This window comes from Myzus persicae, unplaced genomic scaffold, assembly GCF_001856785.1.
Source record: "Myzus persicae strain clone G006 unplaced genomic scaffold, MPER_G0061.0, whole genome shotgun sequence".
Taxonomy (NCBI): Eukaryota; Metazoa; Arthropoda; class Insecta; order Hemiptera; family Aphididae; genus Myzus; species Myzus persicae.
The window spans coordinates 153,200-171,106 of record NW_019104055.1 but is presented as its reverse complement, the minus strand read 5'-3'; the positions used below and the strand labels follow the sequence as shown (position 1 = coordinate 171,106).

Here is a 17,907-nt window from a genome sequence, read left to right as displayed (position 1 = left end):
AATTCGTAGCTCAAAAGGGGGTGTAGCGTGAAGTTGCCCCCCATATTATATTTTTCATACCGTGTGGGTAATTTATTTACAAATTCTGAAAACTTATTTGCTTAATGATAACATAACTTTCAAAAAAATTGGTCATGGTGGGGTGCCAACTTCACGCACATGGGAACCCATACTACAGCATAGGTCTTCCGTGGTTGAGACGACAACAATTATCCGCCGCCCGGATTTGTTCTTAACTACCCTAGGTTATTTGTCTAATGCCTAAATGTACGGGACACCTATTCAGAAGTTCCCATGTGCATCAATTTGAGCATTTAAGCCATTTGTATTCAGCAGCGAATACTGCATTAAACATTTTTTAACCGATGAATTCCGTAGGATCCGGCCATTGTTATTATTGCATATAGTTAACAAAAGAGTTGTAAATAGCATGCTATTGAATGCAAGTTCATAGCATTATCTGTTGTTATAAAAAACTAAAATATTTGTATTGCATAGATACACTATTGATTATGCATAATAATATTATATGGTCCTGCATCAAATAAATAGTTAATTTATTTAATATATATATTAATGTGTAACCATACAATTAAGATATCGTTACATGAATATATTACTATATTAGCATTATACAATTTAACGTTACTCATTCAATTTAGAGTGTATTAATTATGAAATACAATATTATATCATGACATTGGGCATTACTTGACGTTTTAAAATATAGTATTTTATTTATTATTATGTATTTTTGAGTAAATGTATTTAAATCTAACCGCAGATTTGTGTTTAACTTATTATATGTATATTATAATGAATAGATTAGGTATGTGAAAACAAATAGCAGGGTACATCATTGACATTTTCTTTGATATATTTAATAATCATCTATTCATATAGCAGTCGATGAACTTTTCTGTAACTATTTCACATTGCATAGTTGCAGAATTATTTATGCTGCATGAAACCCAGAAAAATTACACTGATTTAAAATGTATGATATCTTAGTTATTTATAACAAGATTATGAAATTAAAATATACTAATATGTTAATTTCTTTTATTTTATTTATGTGAAGTGTGTTAATATGTATTTTAAAATTTTGATTTATCGAGTATTGTAGGCTTAGGTGCAGGGGGGGGCTCTGCCCTTCCCCCCCCAAAACTCTGATGCATTCACAGATTTAGCACCCTGCGTTTTAGAGGTCTAGTTGCGCCATTGTGCGCACCACCCAACTCAGTAACAACCTCACTATAGCGAATCTTGTGAGCGACAGCTGGACTCCTTATGATGAGACCAATAATTAGTGTGCTTTTGATTATTTTGATTTGCGTATTTTGTGTAGTCAATCCGTATAATCTGAAATTTTTATAGCATAAGCCAGACTGCCAGGGGCAGCTGCGAATTAGGTAAGGCATTTAATATAAAATATATTATATTGACTGCATTACACTCGTATTACATTATATGCACATTTTTCATAAAATCACACTGTAAGGGGTATTTGATTTGATTCTCAAATATACACGACCTCGAGAGCCCTCCTAACACCTGGATGAGGAAGGTAGTATCGTCTTTCTAATATTTGCATCTGGTATTATTCTCCAGAAATTATAAGGGTAAATTCTTAATTTTAATATCAGATTTTAATATAATTATAGAATATTTTTTATATTTATCTTATTTTTACATTATTACAATATATTTCCATTTTTTTCTATACACTTCTGAGTTTTTTATAGTTTATAGTTTTTTATAGTCATTAATAANATTTATCTTATTTTTACATTATTACAATATATTTCCATTTTTTTCTATACACTTCTGAGTTTTTTATAGTTTATAGTTTTTTATAGTCATTAATAAGTACAATAAAACCTTTTTTTTTGTACATGCATATAAGTATAAGGTTTTTATCCACTAGTTTCTTTACCACAATACTATGAATATGTATAGTACGTCCCAGATGTATCTTCCAAGTGATTGGTGCAGTCGTGCAAAAATATAATATGAATGCGTGATGATGTTATAAACTATAATAGGCATACATAAATATGCTAGGTAGGTATAGTTTCTACGGTTCGATGTCGCCATAAGGCCATACACTTTTTTATGAGTTGCAGAAGTAATATCATTATACCTATAGTCTGTTGTCTGTACATTTTCTAGTTAACTACATTGCAGAATATATTATAAGTTATAAAACATTTATTTTTTTAAGTAAAATTATCTTAGTCAAAATAATTTGAAATCCGTAAATCAATACTTACCTACAGCCCGGCTACAAATATTCAGATTATAAAAAATAACAGATACCTACTAAATAAAAACAAACCTACGATTTTTAAGTAGTTTGTAAATTTTAACGTAACATGACTATTTTGTTAATTATACTTTTCTGGAGAAAATATGATCCCTCCATCTACCATTAGGCGTTGACACCAATCAGCACATTATGTTACCCTAATAATTAATATTTTAATAACTAATAATAATTATTATATTATAATTATTGCAATCATTAATTAATTATTTATTTTACGTGTTGATTGGGTACCGTCGCTAAGGCCGGTGTCATACTTACGGAATATCCGCAGCAGAATTCCCGGGTATGATAGGCAGCTGGTGTTACACTTGAGTTTTTTTGCGTTTTGGTGAGTAATTATAAACTTGATACTATAGCTCAATGGTAGTTTTTATTTTGTTCCTACTTCAGTTTCATTTCATTTGTCTAGGATATAGACCGTTCGTGGTATTTAAATAATATAATATATTCATATTATGGAACTATTGTAACTTTTAGACGACGTCGAGTTGGTATGTGTCACACTTGCAGCTGAGTTCTGACACAGAGTTCATTGGGTACATCAACCAAATACTTAATAGCCATACAGTTATTAACAGACAACTCCGTAGACATCAGAAATCTAAGCGCCTGTAACTACAAAACTTCTTTAATAATTTAGATTAAAGGCAGAACTGCAGAAGTCACTTCATTACAACTTACAAGTATAGGTATTGGACTTTATTTTAGAAGTATCTTTTTCTCGGACCACTGTACGACTCTGCTGAAAGTCATTTAACAAAGATGGTTGCATATAAAACGAGCAATCAATAATGGTAATAACTAATAATCAAGTTCCATAGTGGCCAAATTATCAGATTTTTACCACAATTAACTTTCAGAAAATAGAGCTTATATGGTTCAATTGATTGAAATTGTTCTATATCTTGGTTAACAAGGTGTAGCATTTTGGGGACACTCTGAGAAATGTTATTGAACAAAATAGTTTTTAATCCATTTATATTTGGTACTTATTTATTACCTAAATTATTATATAATACACCTAATTTGCTAGTGGTTTTATGGTGTATATTGGAATGGTTAAAGTAATGATACAATTGAAGTATGGTGTAAGGTGTTCGGGGATGTGGGGGCGTAGCCCCCGCGGCCAGTTTGTGTCCTCTGCATAATTTTGGCACCCCCAGTTTTTGGCCTCTAGTTGCGCCTGTGGTTGTTTCTTCACTTGTCGTGTTTAGCAGTCAGTTGCTCAGTTATCGAGTTTAACACTTGAATATGTACTAAACTTCAAACTTAATACTTGAACGTTCGTTGTTCGAAACGTTAGTGGATGGACGTTACTGTTTATCGTTACTCGTAGTACCGGTCACTTATCGGCTTCTGATTATTGAATTATAAATTAAATTCCGAGTACACTAGAGGAAGATCAAAGGCTAACAGCTAGGCACGAGGTACCTACTTTCCGCAAAGTCGGGTGGTCGGCGGCGATCCCGATATCAAGTATGTATGCCAATTAATCACTTTGGGTAACGTATAGGTATGTAAAAAACGTTTGTCTATTTGAATAAATATTTTGATCAGTATAGTATAATACGATTGTTGTCCGAACACAACCACTTGTTATTTTTTATACATTCTTCTATAGACGTTTTTATTTGTATCGCTGGAGTTATTTTTGCACAACGTGTAATTATTTCAAAATTATATTTTTCATTAAGTAGATTCACAGTTTATTACAGTTGAGAAACACTTGTGTTTACATCTTTATGATGCTACTCCAGGGGTATTCAACCTGTCTTTTTACAGTGATCCAAATATGAGATACACTTGGCCTTGGGAATAACAGGGCAGCATTTTTTTTAATAGGGATACCTAGAGAGAAAAAGAAATTGAAGATATATAAGAATTTTTTTTTAGTAATAATTAATGTATTAAATACATTATTCAAAACGTTAATTAGTTTGGCGAGCCGTAGGTTCGAGATCCTCGTGCGCCTGTGCTATACTTTCGCCGAGGTGGTGTAACTCGAGAACTTCCTACTTATATTATAAATTATAATAATTTGACCAATCACCTTCCTTCTTCGCCACGTGGACGTGGGTGCATTTGTTGATGATGAATACGGTGTTAGAATATGTAAGAGGTATTGTAAATTTGTTACCGATCTTGAAGTCAAAATTTGGTGGTCAGACTCAGTATCGAAGTTATAGCCATTTTAAGTTATTTGATTCTTTTACGGTACCTACAATAGTACAATGTAAATTACTGTTTTTGTAATTTTGATTAGCAAAAAGGCATAGCGAATGGGAGATGACACGATTGACACGACCCGATAGACACAGGCTTAAGTTGGGTACTTTATTTGTATTTTTTTAAACTTCATTTAACCAGAGATCGCTAGGACGGTTTTAATCGAAAATATTTAATATTCAAATCCATATCAAATATAACACAGATCCAAATTCAAATTTATTTTGAAATCATGGTTAAATTATTGAATATAATATTATTATCTAATCTCAAATAACAGTTTTGAATATTAAAACCCGATTATTATTAATCGATTATTATCCTAAGATAAGTAATGCAAACATAAATATTATATTATGCAGCCCAATTACCTATATAAACTTCCATTGAATATTTAAATTTAACAAATTATATGGGTACAGAATAGGATAAACATAACTAAATAATTGAAACAAAATGTAGGTTTTAATATTTTATAAATTATTATTTTACAAAATTAGAATATAGTTCTTAAATAAAATTACCTTTCGATAGTATTTGAAATGTACAAGTGTATAACACAAATCATTAGTTTATAGGTAGGTGTATGGTTTTCATTTTCCTTTACGTTTGCGATTAGATATAATTCATATAAATCGACATGGCGTTCAAAAACAATTCTATATATTTATTTGATTTAATTGAGTAGTCAATTAATCTGAACTGTAGTTTTGGGTTGATCCTTTAACTTGAAAGCTACACGGAACAACGTTGATTCATATTATACCGGGGCACCGGGTGGTTGGTATAACACAAAATATTCATTTTTCCAAAAGGATCTATTAATATTTTTATCCTTATAATTTATTTAAATTTTTACTTTTTTGAATTACAACTTACATATTTAATTTCATCTACAGAATATTTTTCTTAGGATTTCTATACATACAATTCGAATTTGGAATGAGTAGGTAGGTAGGTAGTTAATAAGTTATAAGTTATAAGTTATAAGTAATTTTTTTTTATAACATTTTGAGGGGTAAATCACGTACCACTCCACTTCGCTCATCTAAACTTTAAATAGGTTCTTATAACTCATAAGCTACTCGTTCTACATTCGATTTTTATGTGTTGAAATAATATTTTGCTTTGAAGTATGAAATTAAAACTACCTAGGAATGTTGTAATTCAAAAAAGGAAACAGCTGAAAAAAATGATAAGGACAAAAAATATAATTTTTCAATAAAAACATTGTTAGGATAAAAATATTTAAAATATATTATTTGAAGTGTATTTTTTAAATATGTTGTTATATGACGACTAGAAACCATATAACAATTTTCTTTTCAAAAACATTTATACTTTACGTCGAAATATTGAGTGTTAAGTAATAACAGAATCACTCAGTATAATATGTTTTTGTGGTCAATGTAGCTCAAATAATCTAATTTAATCTAATGTAACAAAATATATAGCACTAAAAAATTCCCAATATATATAAAAGTACAGTTTACAAAATTACGTTTATTTACTAGTTAATGTTTGGTTGCCATTGCAATTTGCAACTGTAACGCGAATTGTTAAGAAAATAATCGATTTCAATATAACCTAATAACACAACTAATAGCGATTAATCAAAAATCTATATGATATTATGATAGTAGTTGTTGTTTGACTGCCATGGCTTATTACCGTCGGAAAAATATTCGAAATGTATTTATAGTAGTTATTATATGTAATTGGAAAACATCGACTCCATAAATGATATTATGTTGAAATGGAATTTTAGAGAAATTAGTGAAGCAAATAATAATAAAAAGAAAATGAGCAATTTTAGGAGGTTAAGAACTAGAAGTTGAAAATTAAGAATTTATAATAAACAACTACAATGAATATGAATTACATAAAACGTGTGGAACTGTGGAAGTTAAACTGCAATTATTATGCTTCTTCAAACTTCCATCGTTTTCAACATAGCCCATAGGTACCTAGGTAGGAGGTACCTATTAAAAAAATAATACAACAATACAGAAATAATTGTTATTTGGCTACTACGTGTTTTTGAAATTTTTTTCGAAACCTAGGTAAATTGACGTACTAATATAAAACCTGGTCGTTTTTGCGTATCAAGAGGGGTGTAGACGTGTAGTTCTGTAGTCTGATATCAGAGGGCGCGGCTGTCGTCTTTCTCGTCGTTATATTTTTCTTATATTATTATAATCTGATTTTTAACACATTTTGGTAACAATTGATAGTGACGGCGCACAGTGATAATGGTTGAAATATGAAATAATATGTATAGGTATTAGGGAGTAGGGACTCTAGTAAATCGATCTTAAAATTTTAAAATTATTTCAATTACCTACGACTAAAAATATTAAATTATTATTGACTATAATATGTTTTACTGAAGATAATAATATGATATCAATGATGAAAGTAATATCATAAACCTTGTCAAATTCCCAGATAAGCCTTTAAAATGTATAAATCTAATGGTATACTAATTATTATTGCTACGCATTCTTCATTGTACAACACTAAGTGTACAAGTTGTCGGTTTAATTCCTTTGATTTTTTTCCACTGAAAACTTTAGAATAAGGTAAGTTCCAAGAATTTATTTAATTTTAAATGTTAAAAATTAATTTTTTTTCATACTTTTATGTGCAAATGATATAGGTTTTAACTTTGACAGTATAAAAATATTATAAAACACAACTAATTAATTGACTATTCAATAAAAAAATAAAATTTGTATGCGCCTCTTCGTCTTAACGGTAATTTTTTTGTAGGGACTTAGTAGCAAAGTTGATGGGAATTTGAGGTATGGTGATTTATTTGAGTGTTTAAATGTAGAAAAACAATGAAATCCCACAATCCTTAAATCCACACGGTATATTTGTTTGGATTTATTTATAAAAAATCTTAAATGTAGTATGTTGTAATGAAGATTTAGAATTGAAGAAACCGAGATAAAAACTTAACTGTTGAATGTTATCTTAAATTTGAATAAAAAATGAGATGAACATTACATTAAAAACAAACCAATGGCCTTAAACATTTGTGATATTTGAATTTAATGACCAAAAAAATATAAATTGATATATAAAATGACATCTTAGTGAATATTAAAAAAAAACACTTTCCCTCCCCCTAAGTTAGGGATCTAATTCAAATTTGAGGATACATTTTGATTCATTAGTCAAAAAAATAGATTCATTGTACTAAAATATAGTCTACATTTAAAGAGTTATCAAATAAGGCAATCTAATTTCATATTCTGCACCATTGTGTGGTGTGTCACTGTAAATTGTGTTGGCTAAACAATATTAAATAGTTATTCGGATTATATGATTGCAGGAAATAGTCTGTACTACTGTTTTTTTTATTTAGCTTACTCTTATAATTAACTGTATTCATTTTGTACAAGAATAGGACTAATAGGTAAAGGTGACATGATGTGTACAATATTGACCCCAACTCGATAATAATGATAGTGAAATGGTATGGGCACAGGATGTATTGGCAATAATAAATACTTTCCTCCAATTTTGGTATCAATAGTTAGGTATATTTTAGCTTACAAAAATCCTGAATAATACCAATTTAAAACCATCAAACATTTGCCTACTGTGAGTTTTTCAGGCATTTGTGTCTAATTACTGGATATCTGCGGTATGTATCTAAATATACACAATAACCTACACATCTAATCCTATCACACTAAAAAAAAACCCACCAATACTATTTTCACAACAAACTCACAAATCACAAACATTTTCATATCTTCCAAATGTCTTATTTAATCATTGCAGGAAAAAAAGAAACTGGCCAAGAGACGCTTAACAAAATAAATATTGATTTTCCCTTATAAAAAAAATATAGGTAATTCGGAGGTGCTGCCTATGGGCTTGTCTCCTCTCTAGTGTTCTCATGTTGTCCTCGTATATATTTGTATTTTATTTTGTCATTCATATAATTCACTTATTATGATACTATTAGTTTATATCATAAATATTCTTTTAAATTAATTTTAAAAGATCATCATTATTTAGGTACATTTTATTGAATAAATTTAAATTTTGTTTTTAAGATTATATATTTATACATATTATTTATTTTCAATAGGAACTAGAAGTGTTTTGGTATCCATCAAGTATAAAGCCTATAAAGTGTTTAAGTGTAAAGGAAAAATGCCAGAGCAATGAACAATTTAGTTAAATACCTAAGAAGACAATAGAGCAACTATGGGACTTGCTTATTATAAAATTTAAAAATCATAAGCACTGTTTTAACTATGGTTATAAATTATAAATAAAAGGCAGATGTTAAGGCATCTGCCTATTATTTTTCCTTTCAATAGTAGAATAGAAAATTATTTTTTGACTAACAATTCAAATATATTAACATTTTAAGTATATCGCATATATAAATATATGCATAGACTTATTTTACTTAAAAAACATTTGTTTTTGTTGTTCACCTATGTGAATATTCACAATAATTGGCTGTATATTAAACTGTTTATTTTCCTCCATAAATATTTATGATGTTAAAATATTGTAGGTAAATATATACAATGTATATTATACATATATATTTTTTTCATTTTTTTTTTTGTTTATGATTCAGAATTATACTCATGAAATATATTTAAAACTATAATAGTCATATAACATTGGCCAAATAATATTAAACAATATATTATAATTTTACCTAGCCAGGGTAGAAAATTTAAAATTAAATAACTAAATTGGGTACAGTTGTACAAAATAAAATATTTCAATGTTTTGGTTAGTTGAATATTTTGGTATAATTAATATGTTATATAAATATTTCAAGCATACGTTAATGCTAATCAAATGTTTTATTTTTTAAGGTCGGATGTTTTGGATATTAATTTGACAACTCTTAATACAGAAATTATTTAAGAATCTAACTGCAATCTTCACAATAATGAACCTACAAGCTTTCCTAAGTACTAGTGTTGTAGTCAAGTAAATAATGCAATAATTTGTTTTGTATATAATATATCTTATTCATAAAATGTAAATATAATATTAATAATTATGAGGAAAATGACTTTTATTTTTTAGATTACCATGTTTAGTTTTGTGGCAAGGAATTTAGTAGAATGAGTTACTCATATACTCAAGAGAAATATGATTTTAACTCAATCAGTTGTAAATCCTAGTGAGTAAGAAAAATGAATTAATATAATTTACTAATTTTAATATACAAGAACAAGGTTGTTTTTGGGAATGTATATTACAATTTATCACTAAATAACTTTTTAAAGAAAAAATAGAGTCATTTAATATGATTCTTGACAAGAAATAAATATATGGAACTAATTACATAATCATTGTTAACTAGGAAACGAAGAGTTATTCGTTATAATGAAAACGCAGTTGAAAAAAATGAGACGTCTACATTTGTATGGACTCAAAAAAAAAAAATTGTCAAATCAGTGTTTATCATCATACGAAGTGGCTCTACTCTATTTAACAAATTTCAACATTCAAGGATTAAAAAAAATTAATAAGTTTCTACCGTACATATGGCAATAATTAAATATAGACCTATGAAAACTATCAAAGCGACTGCTGATGTATCTACAAGTTAATCTTTATGACGCTATATAGTAACATTAGTAACTAATCTGACCATTATGAATATTACTATTTTTATTAATATTTTGGCAATTTATTTTAATATGTTATTGAACAAATTCAGTATAAACTCATATGCAATAAATTTTATTGATGGATTTTGCTGCTAGATAGTATAATATGAACTGATGATTCTTAATATTATTATGCTTATAAAGTTTTCGCTAATTTCTTTTAATGTGTTATTTGACCAACTCAAAAATGATTTCAATATGCAATGAATTTAATTGTAGAGCTATATAAATCAGGAAAATCAATAACAGGAATAGAATATTAAATTTGGGATTGTTTTTTTTTTTTTTGTATGAAATGTTATTTCTACAGAATAGTAATTTTAATAGAAATAAATAATAATATTTAATTGTAATATTGTCCTGATAAATACTAGGTTTATAATATATTATCTTAGTGTAATTAGTCTCTTCCTTTAAGATCTAAAGTTGTCATTTTCCAATTTTTTTTTGCATCCTTGAAAATGATTTTGAACAATCTCATAAGTGATTCAATAATCATTTGCAAAGAATTTTATTGATGCATTACCGTGCTAGATAGTATATGATATAATGGTTTTTAATTATTAATATTATGTTGTACATTTTTATTGCACTCTCGAAACATGTTATTTATTTGACTAACTCAGAATTGGTTAAAACATTGTTTGCTTTGAATTTTATTGATACATTTGGTTTGTGTTGTTTTGATCATTATTATAAAATATGTGTTTTCTATTTATCTCATTGTTGAATTTTGCTGATAATAGTATTTGTAATGATTATTGGTTTGTATGTTATTCTCTGCTCCATCCCCTTATGGTCAATGTATCAATAATTTATAATACTTAAAAATCTAGATAACATTGCAATTTGATTTTTGAAAATTTGTTCTCTGACTGGCTATATTATATAATATCTTAGTATAGGTAGTCTCTCCTTAAGATCTTAAGTTGTTATGTCATTGTACAATTTTTTTTGATTCCTTTTGAAATGATTTTGAACAATCTCATAAGTGATTAAATAATTATTTCCAATGAATTTCATTGATGCATTTGAGTGCTTGGACAGTATATGTTATGATGATTATTAATATCATATATTTTGCTATACACTTTTATTGAACTATTTTTAACATATTATTAAACAATTATTTGCAATTAATTTCATTGATGTATTTGGTGACGTTCTTATGATCATTATTATAAAAGATGTTTTGCATTCCTCCAATATGTTTTTTTAACCATATTGTTAGATTTTGCTGATGATTATTGTTTTGTAGTTTTTGTGTAGTGCTTTGTATGTTAATCTTATTTCTGCCCCCTTATCATCAATATAATATGGTGTATATTTATAAAAATAATTTTTTGGCTGTGCAGTAATAGAAAGCAACTAGCAAGTTATATAGCACCTAGAGGCTTCTATATATTTAACAGAATTTTGCCAAAATAATTTTATGCATGTGCTACAGGTGGTGGTAAACATGCCTAAAATGATCAGTAGGTCCCTAGTTTAAATTTTAACTCAAATTTTGCCTGCAAAAGTATCATGTTGATATATTATACAATATATAATAAGTTATAACCACAAGGAAAATATGTCAGATAAATTGTTTGCTGTATATGCTAGAAACAATTTTGATTTCAATAGAATAAAGTTAACAACAATACAATTTTGCTATTTAGATTATACTCAAAATGTGGATAGTATTCTTATTTAACAGAGTTAAGATCTAATTTTAATTTGTTTTTCCTAATTTTTGATAACATAAACACCTCAAAAACTAAATATTATTTTTTCATTTATGTAATATTTTATTATTATTAGGTAGGTATCTATTTTCAATTTTTGTGAGTAAAATATAATAAAATGTGAATTCTTATCATTTGACACTTATATATACTATTTTTAATATTATGGGTGCAGGATAAAAATTTTATCACCGGATAAATTTTTATTATGTGTAACATTTAAAGGTTTTTTTGGTAAAATGAGTTCTTATATATTATAAAAAAACATAAACAGTTTTTAATTATTTTTTTTATATTTATCATTTTCCTTTACATTCATCTTGATTGACAATATAATGTTTGTATTATTTTTCATTTATATTTTTTGTATTGCCAAGCAGGGAGCAGAGCCCCTAGTTTTTAATATTCTTTGTTTCTTCAAATGTTATTAGCTGTTTTAATTGCACAAAAAAGTTGTTTCATTGCAAAATTAACTTGAAAACATATTATTAATGATGAATTTACAATAATTTATTGATTATGTTTTTGTTCAATACTTTTTTGAACACTATACCATTATATTTGTTTTAAATTAATAATAAAATGATGATTGATCTTAAAAGTTCTTAGAGAATGGACAAACCCAACGCAGAAAGTCAAATATTTTACATTGATTGTCAACGGGCTGAAAAGTATCACATGTAGACCATGTGTACGTACAATTCTGATCTGTTCGCTGATTTTTATTTGTATGTTTTTTAGGTGTTTGTTGAAGAAGAAACTGAAGGAGCAATACATTTTAATACTGGAAATCCAAAAAAAAAAATCACTTTAATGACAATGTATGATTGCTAGTTGCTTAGACAGAACAATCGGAACAAGTGAACAAAAAGAAACGAATACCTCAGTAAAATGTCCTTAAAAGAAACAAGAAAAGCTAAGGAATCTGAATGATCAACAACAAATAAACAAAGAACTACATTCAAATATTTAAAATATTTGTTATTTACTAATTACTAACATTTTTCAAGTTGATTTTCTAGGAAAAAAGAAAACTAAGGTTTAAAAAAAAAATTGAAAATAGATTAAGCTGAAAGAGGTATGACTAGCGGATGTTATAAGAACTTAAAACCATTATATTATTAAATCGGGGGAAGTAAAATCTCAATTTGCATATGCCACTAGTTATGTCTAATGTAATTCAGCTAATCAATTTGTAATTTAAGTATTTTGCATTAAATTTTTTCTTAAAATTTCCTTCTAAAGAATTTACAAATCTTTGTAAAATTTAATACAAATAATAATATACAAGAAATATATAAAATATTACATGTAGGCCTTCACCCAATGAATAATAGATCAATATTTCAATAAAAATACCTAAGAATCACTGATATTTTAAAATTATACTATATTTTACGGATATATGTTTCAATTAACCTTTTCACTACTTCAGGCATACTATTATGTTCCTTTCTTTTAAACTTAAATAATACAATTATATAGATTTCAAAATTAAGTTTCAAAATATTTTGTTTTATGTAGCATAGACAGTTGCAAGGCATAAATAGTGTAGCAGTGAAAAAGCAAATGATCAATTTATACATATGGCTGAAAATTCAACCTACTTATTAATTAACCATTTGGGGACAAAACAATTTTATTTTGTAAAATAGTTATGCAATAGTAATACCAATTTAATTTGTGTAACTCAACTATTAAAAAACTCGATAACTAAATCTCGGTAATGTGATACTTATATCATAGAATTATAAAAAAATGTAGGTTGCGTCATATTTTAAAAACAATTTTTACTATGCACTTGAAAACCCACTACTATTACAATGATTTGTGTTAAACAATCTTTTGTTCATAAAACAAAACTATAAAGTTTTACTTGAAGTTCGATGTTTTGCTAAAACGACTAAAAGTATAATGAGTAATTTAGAATTAAACAAACACTAGAATCGTCATTTTCAATACTTCCTTTAGAATTAACATTTTTAAATGGTTCATAAAACCAACACATTTAGACAAAACTAAAAAATTAAATTTGATAAAAAAGGTTTGAATAAAATCAATAAACAATTAGACTAGCTAGACAAATGATTCAATTCAGTTTTATTCGATAAAACTTATCGATTTGTATTTGCAAACAAATATTTTATCTTCATTATAGTTTTGTTTAATTATTAGATTAATTAGTAATTACGAATTAGGCATTAAGTACTGTAGGTACAAACAATTTTAAAAAAAGAGCATTAGAAAATATAAATTTAAGTAGAATAAAAAATTATTTTTATACTCATCATTTTCCATTTATTCACATCTCAAACCGTTTAAGTTGTACTTTATTAATAATATATACCTTTACGAGCTTTAGAAGTGTATTTCTTTGTAATAGAATAAAAATAAAGGGAACAGTGAAAAGGTGTAAACTTAGGATTTATTTTGATCTGAATTTATGTTATGTGTTATGACTTACCTACACGACTACACACAATTTGTATCACAAAACAAAATCTACAACATAAGATACCTACCTAATCAAAATTAATTTCATCATCATGGATTTTGAATTAACTATGATGAAAGGACGAGCCTCATATCAATTCCTGGTCCTGATGCCATTTACAATGCCTACCCGGAAGCACTTAATATTAAATTAAAAAGCCAGCATTAAATTCTAAAGAAAATTTCAACAAAAATAGTAATATTATCTGGCCCAATCTCAATATAATTATTAGAAGCTTTCTAAAAATCTTTAAAAATAAAGAAGATAAGGCCAAATTATTTTAAAGTTAAATTACCCATTACAAAATTGAAAGAGAATAATGTTTTTGAGGGAATGACATATCGATCTGTCTAAATATAGTCTCAAAACAATTTAAACGTCATTTAAATTAACATTTTTTTTTTTAAAGTTGATTACTAGGTAAGTCAAAATATAATAAAATATAAAACTGATATGTCATACCCACAAAAATATTAATCTTTATAATTATTGTAATAGGTGATTTTACTCGAAGGTTGCTCAAAAATCATAAAAAAACGATTTTAGGTGAAAGCGTTTTATGTCGCTCGGTCTGAGAGAGAAAACAAAAATTGGGCCAACATCCTCTTAATGTTGAACATGCTTTGGTATAAATGATGACGGCATTTTTTATTTACAGCTTATCAATTTAAATAATAAAAAAATAACCTCGCAATACTCAGGTATTGAGAGAAATGGAATATTTCGTTAGTTCATGGTGGACCGTTAAATGTAGGAAAATGGGCCCGTTGCTTACAGAGGATGATGGCCTTAAACCCTTCCAGTCCAGCCCTGTGGATAATAGACATAAATATTTTGATTAGTAGTTTAATATTATGTTACCTAGCTATATCGGTGTTGTATTCGTATAATTGTATAAACGTATACGTCAAAAATGCAATGTACTCGTAAGTACCTATAAATAGTGCCCTACTGCAAGGGGACTCATAATAATTTATTTTAGTTCCTATGTTTTAATGATAACTTATAGAGATTTTCATCCTTTTGAACGGAATGTACCTACTTACTACTTTTAATTGACGATAAGTATCTGAAATATGAATTATTTATGTATTGATTGTAGTGTTAATATTTTAATATATTAGGTAATATGTATTTAAAATTGGAACTCTACATTTTTACAGCTACATATTTTTTTATTTTTAAGATAAAGCGAAAGACGACAATATTCCATTAGATACGTTAGTATAGGTGCCTATAATACTTATCCCTACCTACCTACGTTATTTATGTTTGCCTTGTTATGAATATTTAGTAATTCCAAGTTCGTTTGTTACGATGATTTATGATCATGGAAAATGTTGAAAAAGACAGTATATATACCTACCTAACTACCTACTGAATTTAAAGTTTGATGGCCCTGAGCAAATGAGTATTATGTAAATATATAGGTACGCTTTACATACCTACATACATTAATACCTACATTATTATAGTTTTTAATCTTATTATAGTACGTATTATAAAGTATAATAAATAGTCACATAGGTAATACATTTTCTTATGTATGTAGAAAATTTAAATAAAGATATAATTTTCATCGATCTGTTTTATTTTTCTTCAAATCTTTAAATAAATTCTTTTTTGTTTAATTGTTTCCAAGTATGAATTTGGGATGGATGAAAATATGGGTTTCATAAAATAATAAGTACAATCGTCACCTATAGCATAAAATATGAATAATACATGTGGCACAATGCATTTTCTTTTAATTGAGTACCTACCTGGGTAGGTACGTTGACAATTATTATTGTAATAATGTAATAGATAGGTAACCTTAATACAAAATATTTCAGAACATTCTTCACTTGAAGTTCATAAAAAAAATGTAGCGAAATTGGCAGCAATAACCATATAATACTAACTGAATTGTCTGAATAGGATTTTGATACGTAGGTACCTATTTTATTAAATGTAACATTTTGATCGTGTTTAACATTTTAACTGTGACCTAGGAATGGGAAACGATCCAAAAAAAATAGGACATTTTAAAAATTGAACTGGTTTCTAATTATATTTTGTGCTTTAATTATTGCAATGTATCTTAGTATGAAAACAAACTACTGCAATGATTGCTTACACGTATTATATTTAGCGTTCTATGGAACTTTGCAATTTCTACAGTACCTATGCCGATAATATTATTTTACGGATTGAATTTCACGGTCACGAGCTAAGACTCGAGTAGTAAATAAAATACTTTTCCGATCTCGTAGTATTAGCCTTAAATACGGATTTAATCGCTAAGTAAGACGAATTGATTTTCACAACAATACTTTCAAAGTTAACCGCAGAACAACCACCCTGTGATGAATTAGCGATAAGGAAAACTAAGTATTATTGATAGCCGATAGGTATATTATTATTGCCCTAATTCAAAATATATATTGTTGAATACGGACTGCGTAAACCGTATAGTGTTGGTTTTGAGTAAAATGTAATTTAGGTACCTACCTGCGTGCTCAATCTACTTTTCCTTATAGGTATTGCACACGCCACACATATAATATTGTTTCAATAACTACAGCACTCAAAATATGTTTCTACTGTACCATGTACCTATCACCTTATCTATACCTACTCTTTACATTATGCGTATCGAAATAATATGTTTGTAGTTTGTAATGATGTTAACTACCTACCTACTTATTGAATCGGAATGACACAAAAGTGGTACCTACCTAACCATAATATTGTATACGCTACGCCGGCCGCAACATTTAACTCGAAACGTATTTTCAAACAAATAAAGCAGACGATCCATGCAAAAGTATTATTTATCGCCGTCGAATAGAACAATATTACTGGTATTTTATCATGTAAATGTTCGCAAAACTCAAAAATTGGCCAATCTCCAAACATTTTTCTTTTACATGGATGAGCATTACACTTTACATATTCTTCGTTTGAACTTCGCCACCACGCACAACCCTTATATGAAGACAGTAATAATATATTATATTTATCGATTGAATTCGTAATAGACGTGACTAAGATAACTCGACTGCAGTTTTAGACGTTTTACTGTTTTAGTGTTATTTCTTAGTTGGTACCTATATATCTAAATATAGGTAATATACAATTATGAACTTATACTTAAGCGATGATCTTCAATGGTTTAATAGTATATAATGCATAAGTTACAGCTGCAGAATCTAGGTATATCATGTTGGTACCTAATGTACCTATACTATAGAGTCTATAGTATAGACTATAGAGGGAACTTACAATGTCAATAGTTTACGGTATCGGGTATATAACTGAAGTAATTATAATTTCATTAACATAGTAGTTAGTTTTTGTGGTGAATTTCAAATTTGTATGTATTTATGCATGTATATAAATATAATATATATATATATATATATTATATTTTTTTTATGTTGCTTGGAGAAATACTTTGCTCCAGGGGCGTCATTTTTTTTT

The 17,907-nt window shown here is 27.5% G+C and overlaps 2 long non-coding RNA genes across 3 annotated transcripts; both read left to right on the top strand.

Annotated features, from left to right (window-relative positions):
* The first annotated feature begins 6,817 nt into the window (after positions 1–6,817).
* Positions 6,818–12,022, top strand: LOC111038119. Of its 2 annotated transcripts, none has more exons than XR_002604941.1 (4): positions 6,818–7,137; positions 9,415–9,532; positions 9,632–9,728; positions 9,912–12,022. It is a non-coding gene; the product is annotated as an uncharacterized LOC111038119 (long non-coding RNA). The 2 variants fall into 2 exon arrangements; XR_002604942.1 differs by lacking the exon at positions 6,818–7,137 and adding an exon at positions 9,293–9,328.
* Position 12,023: 1 nt separating this feature from the next.
* LOC111038120 lies at positions 12,024–13,321 on the top strand. Its single transcript, XR_002604943.1, has 2 exons — positions 12,024–12,628; positions 12,690–13,321. It is a non-coding gene; the product is annotated as an uncharacterized LOC111038120 (long non-coding RNA).
* The last annotated feature ends 4,586 nt before the right edge of the window (positions 13,322–17,907 follow it).